At 38.5% G+C, this 15325-nt stretch overlaps 1 protein-coding gene across 6 annotated transcripts in view; it reads right to left on the reverse strand.

Annotated features, from left to right (window-relative positions):
* Positions 1-15325, reverse strand: part of EPHA6 (EPH receptor A6) — a 380709-nt gene that overhangs the window by 126346 nt on the left and 239038 nt on the right. The window lies entirely within an intron of this gene.

Here is a 15325-nt window from a genome sequence, read left to right on the forward strand (position 1 = left end):
CCTCCTGTCTGAGGATACTAACCCGAGGCAACTTGGAGTGACCTCCAGACAGAAAAGCATGGGATGAATGTCTCAAGTACACGCTGGTAACTCCTCTGCTGAAGTGCAGAGCAGCTTCTGAAAAATGGTTTTGCACAAAAATACAGAAAAAATGCCTGGGCTGGGCCCTGTCCCAAGCAGGCAGCACTGCTGGCTACAGGGACACCGTGTCCAGAGCAGAACCACACTGCAGAGGCAGCAAATTCTGCATGCAGGTTAATCCTCATTAAATGTTATGACTCAACTGTTTAGGATATACATTCAGTTTACTCTTTGGGGTAAAATAAAGCGACCCAGCTCAAAATAGATGCAATGAATCCCTTTTCTGGCAAGCCCTTTGTGGGGTGTCTGTGTGCACCAAGAGCCAGCTCCTTCAGGAGCCCCTGGAAGGGATTGGGTATGGGCAAAAGCAGCTTCTGGACGGGGTCCAACATCCATGGATGCACCCAGGAGCCAAATTATCTCGCTCTGGGGTTAACCAACTTTAAAATTCAGTTTTTCTGCCTTTTTGGAAAAGAAGGTGCACAGTTATCTATGAAATTATTTCAAATGGTGCAAAGATTGTATTCTAGAGAAAAATCTTTGCTTATTTTATTAATCTGGTCAAGCATGTAAAAAATATTCTCCAGACAGTAATGTGGTTTTAATAGTACTTATGTGCAGCTTTCGCAAATGTTACAGCAAACCCAGTCATATTATTCAACAGTCTTGAACACAACTAAGATCAGCAATCCAGCTACCATAAGTGGTTCACGGATTTCACTATTTGTTTTCCACTAAAATATATTAGTTTATTACACACCCTCCCCCATTCATCTCTCTTCTGAATCTTACTTAATTTCTTCCAAGTTTCCATGGAGTTGTCTCCTAAAAATAACATATTTTTATGACTTCTGGTTTTATCTTTTGAATGAAAGAAACTCCCTAGGAAAATGAAAAGAGAATCTGCTTCTAGTCACAAAATTTCACACCTTAGTTTTCTTTCCTGTAAACATTTCAGGAGGCTTAAGAAGTTAAAATAATAAATTCTAGAATGCAAACAAACACTGAAGAAAACAAAACCATGTGTTTGTCTTTGGAAAAAGGGAAACTCTATACAGAGACGTGCATTTTTCTCTGTGATAATGCATTTATCTGAGACAGAAAATTAACTTCCATCCAGTCTTACCTTTGGGTAACTGTTCTGTGGGATAATAGTTTTGTCCCCTCTGATGTGAAAAAAAAACCCCAACTCAACACATAACACCAGAAAAAACCCTACCAAAGTGTAAGAGCTTACACAGGAAACTTCTACGCCTTTGCCACTTTAACCACAGGTCTGATGCAAGCGTGCCAAGCAGAATAAAGGATTAACCTGGTTTTCAGGAAGCCCTTAAACAGCATAATGTAAATAACTGAACAGAATAAACCACCAACTAATAAATAACAAACATGCACAGGATTTGAACCAAAATGTTATCCCTGGGCATGTATAACTACTCCCTCAGCTAAAATGAAATTTTTACTCTTGAAACTGAGGGTGAAGTTGAGCTCTCACAATATTTCTCTGGGGTACAATCAACTTCTCCAAGCAAGATACAAAGACAGGTCTGTTTAAAGGAAAGCAGAAGCTAGCAAACATGGATTTGTAATTGCTAAACACTGATCAAAGGCCTAGGAAGGCGCTGCTCACATAAATAGTTTTACTATTTGTTATTTTGAGTCATTCACTGGCATTAAGCTGTGATTTACAGGTGGGTCTGAGGGAGCTATAGAAACCTGTCAGATACATCTGTGTGCAGGCTTAGAGGTGATGAGCATCAGCTGGGCCACCTTCCCAGCACACTGCAGCTTCATCCCACAGCATCTGAGAGTTCACTGGTCAGACAACCCAATCCTTGCAAAATTATTAAGATTGATGACAGAAAACACCAGGTTAAGCTGTAGATAAAATTATATTCTTGGCTCTTTTAGACTCATAAAAGAGACACTGCTGATATAACACGTCTTCAAATTATAGCCTAAACTTTACAAGCTTTTCATATGTACTGCATGATTGGGGATTTTTCTTTGTCTTCTAACTTCTAAATTTATACAGCAATTCATGCATGTTTTCAGCCTGAGCTCAAGACAGTAAATCTTCCATCTGACAAAGTGCATTTCAAAAGCACAGTCATGGTGCATTGGAAGATCCTCCCAAAACTTCAGTATATTAAGTATATAAATATTAATTATATTCTCTAATTCAGTATATAATTTCCTGGGAAAGAACTCAGTCAGAAATTAATGGAACAAAATTGCTTTAGATCTCCCCTAAACTACTTGTGCTTGACCTGCACTTGAAACCAACAAGCCCATACAGCAAGGCTCACATCACACCTGTGGCACTGTGCCAGCACTGAACCCTCTAAATTCAAATGCAGAGATGTGCACATAAAGCTGTGACTATGAGAAATGTGTTTGTATCAAGTAAAAAAAAAAAAAAAAAAAGTATGGTTTTTAACAAAAAGGCACCAAAGAATCACCATTGACCATTTCTGTATATGCAGAAGGATGATCCTGCTTTAGCCAGATAGGATTAGAATCAGAAATTTATTGTAGGAAGCAACAGACAAATAAAACCGAGTAATTAAAAGCACAGCTAGCTGAGTTTCTATTTCTTTTGTTGTGAAGAGCTACTAAAGAGCACTCAGTCCTATGGAGAAATTTCAGCTCCTTATAACTGTTGCTCACCAGAGCAGAAGTCAATTAGACCTTAGAGATCCTATCCATTTATTGTTAAAGCTCTTTTTAACCAGAAGACTGTAAGATAGGTAAATCCTATTTTCCCATTCCTAAAGGCTGCTCTAATGTCCCTATGAATCAATGGGAAGTTCTTTTAATTAGTTGTTTCAAATCCAGTAGCTGCAGAAGAACTGTAATATGGTTACCCAGTGAAAACATTTGAAAAAAGAAATGCTTAGAAGAGCAGCATGAGTTTTAATCACTTTAAGGGCAGCATTTTCTTGCCATTGGTCCTAGGCTGAAGGGTGATTTCTGTCTCTTGAGCTCAGCACTGATCTGTTTTTTGTACAGAGGATTCTTTGCACCATCTGTTTTCTTCTACACTGCTGTAAATTTCTTGAATTACGATGAGTCATCTACAATGTGGTAAGCTCCTCATTTAATTTAGTCCAATAAGCTTCTCGGTCTTTTCAAATTTTTATTGAATAATGGAAGTTCATTCTTTAATTCAGAGTGAGATGATTTTATTCTAAATTCCTTTGGTTTCTCTTTTTCAGAATCATTTTTTTCTCATGTGCATACAGGAGTGAAAATGTGTATTTTAAACAATGACCGGATTTAAGTGTCTTTTCCCTAGAAAAGTTATTTTTCTGAGGCTGACTTCCATTATCTGTAACTGTCTGACTTCCAAATAGGTGATCTGTAGGGTTGCTGAAGCTTTTTTCCTTTAGTGCATTTTCTAATTGTGCTATTTCTTGTTTCACACTCCTGAAAGTAGGCAAAGAAATGTCTCCTGTTTCCAGGACTGAACAGCTTTCATGGGATGCTCATTCATGGTGAGGAAGCTTCAGACCCTGTGGCAGCTGATGACCAAAGTTCACCTGATAGCGGTTTATGCATGGAATCTTCCACCCCTTCATATCTCATTTCAAATGAGATTTCTCTTTGGTGAAGAGAGACCAAAGGCCTCTCCCTTCAGTCACTTTCTTGTTAAAAAAAATCTACCATCAAATAAGAATCAGTTTTGTTCTCCTCCTTCATTCCCCCTGAATTGTATCTGTTTTGTCCAAAACCAATGAAGTGCCAGCAGATAAAAATTTGGAGAGGAGAGAGTGAAAGTGGGACCTGAACTGTACAGATGCTGTGGGGAGCAACTTCATTCCTTTGGACAGCATCCTCCTGAGAAGGCTGTGGGTGTCAGTATGGAAAATATTGGGGGTCTCAATATGTAAAATAATGCAATTTGGGATCATGTGTTTAATTCAGTTTGTTCTTTCTATATCTCTATCATGACCAACAATGACACAAATTGCACAGTTAAATGTAATTCTTTCCTTGAGACCTCTGTCTGCTTCAAGGTACAGGAGAGATCACAGTTACCAAAATATAGGGCTTTGTCACCTGTTTTCTGAGCAGGGGTTTCCTTTCAGAGGAGGGAATTCACTCCTGTCCCTGCCTCTTCCTCCTTTCTTACCTCAGTCACTTCTCAATTGAAGTTATGGGAAAATACTGTCTAAACTCTACTCAAACCCCTTGCTTCTCTTTTAAAACTCATTAATCCCTGTAGGTTCAACCTGCATTCCTCCTGTTGGGGAACAAGTTCTTTCAGTAAGAGAAGGACAGTTGAGGGTGGAAGAGAGACCAGTGCTGTAATGAGTAATTTACATTGACTGTGTTGGGTCAGAAAACAAAACTATTTTCTTGGTCATGAAACAAAAAGGGTTTCTTCAAGTTTCAATCACAGGTTAGCAGCACAAATTAAACTAACAGTAAGCCATGCTTAACCCTATAGAAGTTATGGTTATCTAATAATTTCAAGCCCATTAAACAAAAATGTTAGGATATCAATGAAACAGAATTGAGATGTATCAAGGTCCAAATCTGAAGTGTTCTTCCAGATGGTAAAAACACTCTTTGCACTTTTTCTATACCAGAAAATGCTATTATAATTTCACAATGTTTCACCTGCCTACATTCTGTAACTATATTACAATTCCTGTACTATTGGACACTGAGTATGATTTTATATTATAAATATCAATAAAAAGAGCACTGAGATTTTATTCACAATGCTACATTTGGGGAAAAAAAAGGAGACATTATTTCAGGGCACAGTAAGAAAAATATTGCTTTTACTTCTGATTCTAGGAAGACTATTAGAACGGTAATAAGCAGTAGAAAGATGTTCTCTTAAAGAAGACATTTTACTTCAGTAACAGAACTGGAATGAAACAATATTTCCTGATCAGTGATAGTGCCTCCAGTGTTTTACCCATTTGAGCTATTTGCCAAGGGTTTTTTAGGGAAGTTAAGAAGCCGGAGCCTTGATCCTGCATTACTAATGCCATGTGTGAAGCATATGATCAGTCACCTGAAGGATGTAGTTGTGCTGTCTATCATCCAGAGCAGCCTTCACTCCTGCAGTATGTTTATTAATCCTCCACCTGAGATACAGTTCATCCTTTCTTTCTTTTGTGTTTGTTTGTTCATCTTTCTGTTGCTATCTTTGTAGGATAAGGGAAGAAAGAGTATCTTATGAACAAAGGATGTTACAGGGATCCAGGAGACCTCTGTTTATATTCTTTCCTGGTTGTGCTCCAGAGATTTTCTTTAATCTTTTGACTGAGCTATCTTAACACACAATGTGAATGTCAATAAATTCCATTATTTGCAATATGTGAGCACTTTCTTGTTAGAAGTGTGAGTGTGTGCATATAAAAGACTAAAACCTAAGCAGAAGCTGACATGGGAAACAAACCATTGAAATATGAACAGAAATTAAACTTTTATTAAAAAAATCCCCAGTTCATAACCCACCTCTGCATCTTAAAGATGTTCACATGGATGACACATCTTCAGGATTATACTCAATTCAGCAAGAATTTGTTTTCTTACCACACAAGCTTGCTTTCAATTAGTAAGTGACTAGATAAGATATTCGATTGTTCCCATAATAGAGTCCCTTATCTTCCTAATAATTTCAGTAGTTACAATGCTTGGAGGGGGATACTATTAGTGGCACTAACCTTGGAGTTCAAAGTTGAGCATGGTGTTTCTCTGACAAAGCACTACAACTTGCAAATTAACAAGTTTGGGGTTTAAAAAATTATTTTTTACTTCATTTTCTTACACTAGTTCCCTAAAGGTTTGCACTCAAAAGACAGCAAAGCAATGTGCTTCTTTTGAAGCATTTCATTTACTGAAAATAGGCCTCCAGCAAGTTATAATTATCATCTCTCTCCCCATGTTAAAGTCTTTCCCCTTGCAGATCTCCTTTGCTTGCTCAGAAATGGTGGATGGAAGCCAAGTAAACCCAATACCCTTGTCAAAAACTGGATTCTGCTTACAGTGTTGTGGGCTAAAGGTCATGATTGAAACAACCCCCAGATTTCCTCCAGGGTAAATGTAGATTCAACATGGCTTTTTTTTTGTGTTCCATAATGCAATTCTTTCTTCCTTGCTGCCTAATTTCTCTTTCATCTATTTTAGATCTTATGTAAGGAGACAGTAATTATTCATCCACACGATTTTGCAACACTACAGATTTTCTTTCACTTCCACAACATGCTGCCATTCTCCATTTTTTGAGCTTCAGACAGAAGCACTCCTAAATCTTTACTTCTTACAGGACCTACTCAGCTTCTGACACTTCAAAGTGGATTTTAGTAGAAGATACTTAAAACAAAAGTATAAAATAAAACCTTCTCATCTGTCAGTCAGACTGTGGGGCTGTTCTGCTCTCTCTGATGATGTGCAAAACCTCAGAGTTAAAAAGTATTGTGAGATATTTGACACAATTTATAGCATAATGAACGATTAACAATATCTTAGGTACAAATTTATTTGGTTTTATTTTAATAGTATTCCTTTAAAAATCACACAAATGCTTTACCTAAATGTATGTTTTAAGGAGTTACTTTACATGCTCTGTATGTCTGAACCAAGAGGAATAAATTCAGTTCAAGATAGCATAGATGGAGGGTGTGAGTCCAGGAATCAGATGCAAACAAACAAAAAAACAAAAGCAAAAAAAAAACCCAAACTGAACCAGGTTGCCTGCCACATAAAGGGAAATAATATCAAATCAACAGGCCTCTGGCAACCAAAGGGATTTGCATCTGAATAAGCAGAGTCCTGGCTCTTTTCCAATGCCTTCTAGGACTGGAGGAGCAGGAGGCAATGAGAGACTCAAAGACCTAATAGGTCACTGGGATTCCTGAGGGAACAGCTCTCTGAAAACCTGAGCTGCCCTCTCCTTGTTTGGCAGAAGGAAATACTGAGGTTGTGTGGGGCTGGTACATCAGCTCACAACAGGTGGCAACAACTTCTATGGCTGAATGGCACAGTGAAAACCTGGTAACTGGGGAAAAAAGGTCCTTCTCTTCATTGGCTTCTTCCAGGCATGTTGTTCTGGATCAAAAACCAGCCAAGAGGCCACTCCAGGCAAGTCCATTCCCTTCCTACTACTTCCTATGACAATTGTAAACCCTGCTGTGGTACCTAGAGGAGAAGTAACAGAACATTATGTCCCTAACCAGCAGATTTCTGCCTTCACAACCTCAAATGCTCTGTGTTGTGCTGTTCACTGTTCCTCCCTGACTCAGAGCTTTTGGTGAGCTGCTGAGTGCCAGCTGGTGGCACGTTTGAAATTGGTGAGTGTGCTTTCCTGGGCTACTGTTCCTGACACACAGGATTCCTCTAAAAAAGAAGGCAAAGTGGCTTGCTTATGGGGTTTCCTTTTAAAGGAAAATTGTGCTAAAAGAGAAGGAGGCAGGAGAAATTGGTTTATCAGCAGATTCAGATTGCTACTATAATGATGTTAATCAGCATGAAGAAAGATGTGTTCCAGCCCTTGTGTTATATAAGTTAAAAATATCATTTCAGCGCTGCTAGGTGCCCTGTGATGTGGGAACAACCTGTGGTGACAGAGTTCTTCAGAGAACTTTGTTTTCAGCCTCCTGGTGTAACTGGGGTATTGCTATAAATTGATTGGAAGTACAACTTGAGGTTAAGAAGGCATCATTTATTGCAGCGAGGTGTCATTATGGAAACAGAGCTGTAACTAAGTCTCATTCAGCAACAACCCCTCCAGGGTCAACTGCAACCAAATTGCTCTGCAGAACTTCATGCTGCTAAATTGATCTCAGAAGTTGGAAAATGAAATAAGCAGGTTAAAAAGCACTAGGAAATCTGCCATCTTTTCACTCCATTAATTGCCACTCGTCCTGCGATGTAACAAAGGCAAACATAAAATGTACACTCATTTCAGCAAATCTTTCCTGCTCTTGTTTATATCCAAATACGAGGTTAGATGAGATTGTAAGGGATTTTCTGTCAAACAGTACTTTACAGGTCTGAAAGAGGTTTTTCTTTTAGCAAGAATATCATGAATATTTTATGTGAACATCTTCTGTGAACCTTCTGTAAAAGCTGTGTTTGTTGGCATGTGCAGAGAATGTCAGAGCTGCCGTACTTCAATATTTTGAGTGAATGTGTGTAAGTGCATAGATACACATCCAACGCTGACTTCAAATGTACATCTTCAAATGATTTCCCCAAAAATGTTGACTTTGACAAATCATTCTATAAACCACAGTAATGATAAATTAATATGGCCTCATAAATTAATTCCCAGAATGATGCTACAAACAAGCCTATGCAACTTATTATATATTTCATAAATGCTAAAAATATTCCAAAGGTTTAGTCTTGCTCCCTTTTAGTGAGGGTCAAGTATCTTTTAAATCTTTAATGTGGAAACCTCTGCACAGAAAAGCAGACCTTTTAAAACTCTGGCATACAGACAAGAAACACTTCTAGGATGCCAAGAAGTCAATGGTTTGTACTTGATGCACACAAATGACTGAAAAGCACTGCTGCTGTCAAATGTAGGTTAGGTGTTCAATTTCTAGTCAAGTAGGGTAGAATCTGACTTGACTCAGATAAGTTAAAAAACTGGAGATTTGTTCTGCCAAGTTGACTTAAATCCCTCTGTAGTCAGGACATGAGATGATGAACCTGCTTTGGGCGCTGGTAGATCAAATGTTTTAGGCACAGTATTTAACACATGCATCACTACCATCAGCACAGAAGCTCATTGCAAAATCAGTCATGGATCTTCTTTAAAGGTGACCTCTAGAGCAGTGCAGGAGTAATTTTAGATATGTCAAGGTGCTAAATAAACTTTTTCTCTTTATTTTTTTTTTTAGTTGGGTGTATCTATACTTCTAAATGAAGTTTAAGTTTAAGTTTAAGTTACCAAAAAACGAGGACAAAATATCAAGGCACATGCTCTTCAGTGAAAGATCATTTATATGTTCTTTTAGTTAGCTCATTGGGGATGTTTATACACCTCTGAGTCTGAGGGCAGGCTCTCAAGGTGATGGATAGAAGCAATGACACCTGATGCTATCAGGGCAAATCCACTCTAAAAGCAAAGACCTGCTGGCCTTTAACTTCTGTTATGTCTAAAACCTGAGCTTCAGAAAAGGCCATTGGCTCTTTCTGGACTACAGTACTCATATTCTGAAAACATGTCACACTAATATTAAATGCATTTGAACAAGAAATTTCTTTTTTTATGTGTTTTCCTCTTTCAAGAAGATTGAGTTGCTTTTATTCACAAAGACAAAACTCTGCAGAGTTGAAAAACCATTGGGATCTAAAGAGTTTTCATCTTTCAGACTTGTATACAAATTAAAACACCAAGAAAGAAGAGAAGCGTAGAACTTAGATCAGATGACAGGCAGCAAAATATATTTCCAAGAGAGGTTTGTGGAAGGCTGCTAATTATGGAATAACCTTTCAAAAGGGAAGCCTCATCAACTATTTGCTGCTCATACCCTGCAGCTTGTGCTTTAATACTTACCACACATATCCATGCTCATGGGGAAGCAATCTCCTGACAGAGACTCATGTGAGAAGGAAATCTGAGCATCCACACCTCCAGGTCAGTAGATCACTTAGCTTAAGGAGCCTGCCTTTTCTTTCCAAGAAATTAATTATCCAAGGAGCGCTGTCCTAGCAAGAACCTTTGAATTGTCTGAACTCTCCCATTATGCCCCTTTGGTATTTTTGTTCTTTTTCTTAACATTTAATGAGGTTTTGTGTTCTTCAACATTCTGTGTGCTGAACTCTGCCCTTGGAGATTTTTTCCCAGGTCTATTTTTCATCTCCTATCTCTAGTAGCACAACAAATGTGCTTCTCACATAAAAAAAGAAAAGGAAGGTTTGAGGAGGAAAGTTGAGCACTGCTGTCCTCCACAAGCTCTTCTTGTCTAAGGGATGAAATCTAGGGGACCTACTGACACATGCAGAGTTTGTACTGGTTGTTTTCTAGAAAGGACCATAAAAATTCTGTGGCGTCCAAAAAGTTAGGGAGTTGACAGACACTGAAGCAAGAAACAGAAAACCTTCCTTATTAACTAAGATACTACTGAATGCTGCTGGGAACTGGAAAACCACATATGGAGAAGAATTATTTGATATTTTCCTGATCTCTTCTACAGTGTACCCCATAGCTTATTGACAGAGAAAAAAAAAGGATGGACTAGACGAGCCTTCTGAAATTCAGATACACTATCTGGTTACAAAGCTTTCTGTTTAGCTCAGTCCAAAGGCAAGCTGGCTCCATACAGCTTCCTTCTGGAACAAGCTGTCATCTATCCCCAAAGAGCCTTCTGCACTGCAGAAATTTTAGAGAGAGAAAACACCCTGCTCTTGTGGCTCTGGGAGTTGCTTGTAAGAACTAATGGCTCATATCCACACAGTACATTAGTGACATGCATCTAAGTGCTTTGGGTTCTAACTTTCAAGTGCCTGAATCTCAGAATAATATTCAGAGTTAAATTATGCTCTGTGTCCATGCTCCTTAACACTGTCAAACCCAGAAGAAATCAGAGCATGCACAAAACTAGAGCTTGACAATTAAGACAACTTTCAGTTTGACAGCTCATGTTAAACACCAGGGTTAGACATTGCTATTGCACTACTGCAATATTGTTTCATTGGAAAAGCCCACAAAATAATCTCAGTAGTAAAATTTTGCTCAGCCTCTTTTATTTTTACCATGGAGAAAATCTTCCCTCTTCGAATCCTCCTTAGGTATTCTAAGTAATTCTCTTTGCCCAATATCATACTTTGATGTGTGATTCAGTTGTGAGTCTGTAGTTTGGAAGGTCTGAGAAATCAGTGTGTCCACACAGGATATTTAAAGTTTTTTTGGCACACAAACAAAAACAAACAGTAAGACCTGCTAATTCAGACCCATGTCTCAGTGCTTGGCAGTGATCTCCGTTTCTGTGACCTTCATCTTAAAATTTCCACATCAGACAATCATCTCAAATCCCTCTGTACTCAAATATATAGTGAAACCTGGGCAAGAAAAACCCCACCAAAAAAACAGCAGTTAAGGAAATCTTTGATACAGGAAAAAAAAAAAAAATATCCTCCACACATGCAGCAATTCCTTGAATGCCATCTAGAGGACACTAACCTCCCATGGCTATGAAAGGGTCCTGACACTCAAATGTGTCAATTCCAAATCTTCTAGCTCTTTTCCTGTACTGTTCAAAAAATAAGGGTTAGTAAAATCTGGTCAAAAAGGAAGTTTAAAAATACCAACAAAATAAATAATACAGGATAGATTTGTAACAGCTTCTGAAAAATACTATTCTGCTTGCACAGATTATTTCTGTGCCAATAAATTTGTGGAAAATAATTACTGGAAAAAAAAGGACTATTTACAACTTCTTGTTCTAAAATATACTGGTTATCATTTTGATGATCCTGCATCAATATCATGAATTTGCTGAGATATCATGCTTACTCTGCAATAAATCAGAATTTTCCGTATTTAATTAGTGATCATGATCACAAAGTATTTGTAGTGTTGGCTTTACTACTCATGACATGGTTGGTAACACGTATCATGATTGGGTTTGCAACTGCTTATGTTATGCAAGGTGATCTTTCCCTGAAATGTCCTTCCAAAAAATTCCACATTAACTGAATGCATAAAGTTTTGAGGAAGAAAGGCTATCTTGATAATTAATTCATTGTCTCTGGCTGACAAGAACTCTTCAAACTCTTTGAACTCCTTGAGTTTGTCAGTTTTTGTTATCAGCCTCCATTTGCTGGAGACTGATAAATTAAATCCCATTAAATTTACACCACGTACTCTCAGTTACTTTAAGCATTTAATTCCATGGGAACACCTAAAGTTAGAAGCATCAGGAACCATTTATCAGAAGAAATGTAGCAAATCTATTTAATCTGAAGTTTATAAGATGGCACATCTTGCAAATGTTATTCTCTCAGCCTGTCTGGTCCATGCCTTGCATCTCTCCTCAGTGCCTACACTGGAAAGACACCGAGTTCTCTTTCCTCAACCAGTGAAATGTGTTACCTTTAATGCACACTCACAGAACCACCTTAATGGTTTTGTTTTTCAAGATAACAACCACTCTAACCCTACTCCTTTCTATAAACATTGATGGAATATCATGGAAATATTTTAAATTATGTATTAAACACTTCATAATGCAATCTATTGTGTCTGAACCTCCTGTCAGGTATTCAGGTATAATCCTGCTATATTGCCAAGTTCAAAGATGTTGTTTGCTTCCTTTTAAAAGAGACAGAAATACAAGCATGGAGTCTCAGATTCTGATATAATAATAATAATTATCACCTGACATTTCAGTAAGCACACAATCCTGAATACAAAATATGAAACAGCTGAGAGGCAGACATTTATTAATACTCTCAAGTAATTGGAACTAGCAAGGAAGACAATAGCTGCCATATTTCAGTGCTTACACAAGTTGATTAAATAATTAAGAAAATTTCACCTCTTTAAGAATCATTTCTAGAAGGTTTATGATTCAGAATAATAATTCGTAAGACACAATTGTTATGATAAATCCGTAATTGAAATATTCAGCTATCATAATTCTGTTTTCAGGGTCATATGCAGACTGTTCTCAGTGTCTGAAAAATATGTCCATAGTCTATATATGCTTTTTGTTTACAGTGGACCAAGTCTACCAAGAGCCTTCTGCTGTACATTTTGCTTATCCTGTGCTGTTTGAATGATCTGCTGAGATGAGGAAGTCTGCTAAACTTAATGAGGGTAGTAAAAAGGGAGGACTGTGGAAAAATGTGGAGGGGCTTCATAAGATCAGCTGACTGGATAATAAAATGGCAGATGGAATGCAGAGGAGAGTAATGCACACAGGAAAAGAACCTCTAATTTCATAAGCAAAATGAGCTCTGAGCTGACCATTTCCACCCAGGAACAAGAATTTTGAGTTCTAATAAATAGATCTATGAAAATGTCAGCTCTGTTCTCCAATATAATAAAAAAAAAGATTAAATGAAATGTTAGGGATTACAAAGGAAAAGAAAAGCCACCAAACCTTCATCCTATGACAGCATATGTGCAGATTTGAAACACATTTTGAATACTGCATGTAATTTTGGCTTGTCATCTCAAAAATGGTATGTTAGAACAGGGAATAGCTACAGTAATTAGTAAATTAAAGTTGTGAAATGGATTACACACAGCTAACTCAAGAAAAGAAGCGGAGTCTGAAAACAAGGATGAAACAAAAGGTTGAAGCAGGAATGATATGAAGAACACAAGGTGTGATCCTTCTTGCAGCACATAAGCTGGACATGGCAAGTCAAAAGGATGTAATTCTTAATAAAATGTGAAATTAAGCTTTTGAATTCCTTGCCAAGGGATGCTGTAGATTTTAACACATATTTAGTAATAAATTGTTAATCTCTACTCGGCAAAGTTGTCCCCCCAAAGTACAACTTGCCAGTTGAGTACTCAGGAAATGCATCTTGTAAACTTTTTCTGTACTCTCACTCAGCTCCAATCATCAATATTTGGCTACTGCCAGACAGGATGTGAAGCCAGATGAGCCAACAGTGTGATCCAGTACAGCTGCTGTTTTGTATAGTCACCAGGAGCAGAAAATGAATGTAAGAGGAGAACAGGGTTGCTGCCTGTTTTGGTACTTAGTAGCTTGATGAAGAGTGTTAGCCATTTTGTTTATTTTTTTGGGATTTTTTTTTTTTGTGTTTTCATCTCTCTGTGCGTATGCATGGTGCTGAGAAGCCTGGAGTCTTCTCAATGAATCTGCTGCACATGCATGGAGAAACTGCCTGCATCCTGCATCCTGCAGTGGATCTGTGCCATCTGTGGCACCTCTGCTGTACTCAGACTCACTGCAGTCATCCATCACCAAGTCCACCTGCACAGATTCTTTGTGAGCAGAGCTACAGTTTATCACAAATTGGGAAGCGCTGACCATTCCTGAAGTCAGAGGAGTGAAATACACACGAAAACCTGAAGTGCACACTCCCACAAGATCCTATGGACAACACACCAAGGAATCCTTCAGCTCATTTGGAGGCTGAGGTACTGGGTGCTACCACCACAGTCAGGCAGTTCCCAAAACCCTGCACATCTGCTCTTTGGGCAGCCAGCCAGTCTTCATCTGCCAGGCAGGCAGGCCAGAGAAACATGGGAATTTCTTAACAACAGGTTATTAACAAAGGCATTTGGATGACTCTCTAGGGGAGACAGATTTTGTTTCTTTGGCCTGGGGCAGACTCATCAGAGGACAAACTCCTCTGGGATGGTCAGGAATGGGAAGAGTCCTCTCAGCACCACCATTTGTTATTCATGCGTGAAGATGAACAAAGGCTGCAGGATATGCATTGAGTGAAGAGAAATGCAGCAGCAAAGACACTTCAAGACATCAGATCTACTGCAGCAGCAAAGGAAGAAATGATCATTTGCAGGGAAGCACTGCAGTGAAACTTGCTGGAATATGTACAGGGTGCCAAAAATATCTACAGTGGTACCAAAAATGGGGTATGCTGAAATGTTAGTCCATCTGTGAGTGGATTATCCAAGAGACATCTGCATTGCCTGTGGATTTGTATAACCACACGAAGCTGGTGCTGAAATTCACACACCACTGGATTGATCTTTTTTCATAAGCCTCAGAGTGGCTGAGACATTAATTTCTTTAAAGTATGAGCTTTATTCCTTAACACGAAATTCTTCGTTTAAGAACTCAAGCACTGTCTTAAGTATCATCACTATCAAAATAGCAACCATTTAATTCAGTAAAGATGGGAATAGATAGAAAAACTCATGTGGAGAGATTTATTACTTCATAAAGTTTGCATAGCACATTTAGTCTGGATGTAATTCATAAAACCTTGGATGTTCACTGCTTATATCCTTCAGTACATAAAATAAGGAATATCTACTCCCCTTCCACAGGTCAAAAAAATAATAAGCACATTTTGGCTACTGATCAAACTGAACATATGTAGAGATTGAAGCTGCCCCATCTGTGTGCTGGCAGCAGAAGGGCTGAGGCATGTTGTGTCTGAATCACAGACGTGAGCTGAGTCCTGCCCTGCCTGTGCCCTGCAAGACCCCCACAGCCCCTTCAGCTGCAGGTGGAGGAGCATCTGCAGCCTCAGGGACCAGGGTGGCACTTCAGGCTGTCAGTCACATCCTGATGGACGTGTCATTGCCTACAGACATCTGCAT

This window comes from Taeniopygia guttata, chromosome 1 (genome assembly GCF_048771995.1).
Source record: "Taeniopygia guttata chromosome 1, bTaeGut7.mat, whole genome shotgun sequence".
NCBI classification, from domain to species: Eukaryota; Metazoa; Chordata; class Aves; order Passeriformes; family Estrildidae; genus Taeniopygia; species Taeniopygia guttata.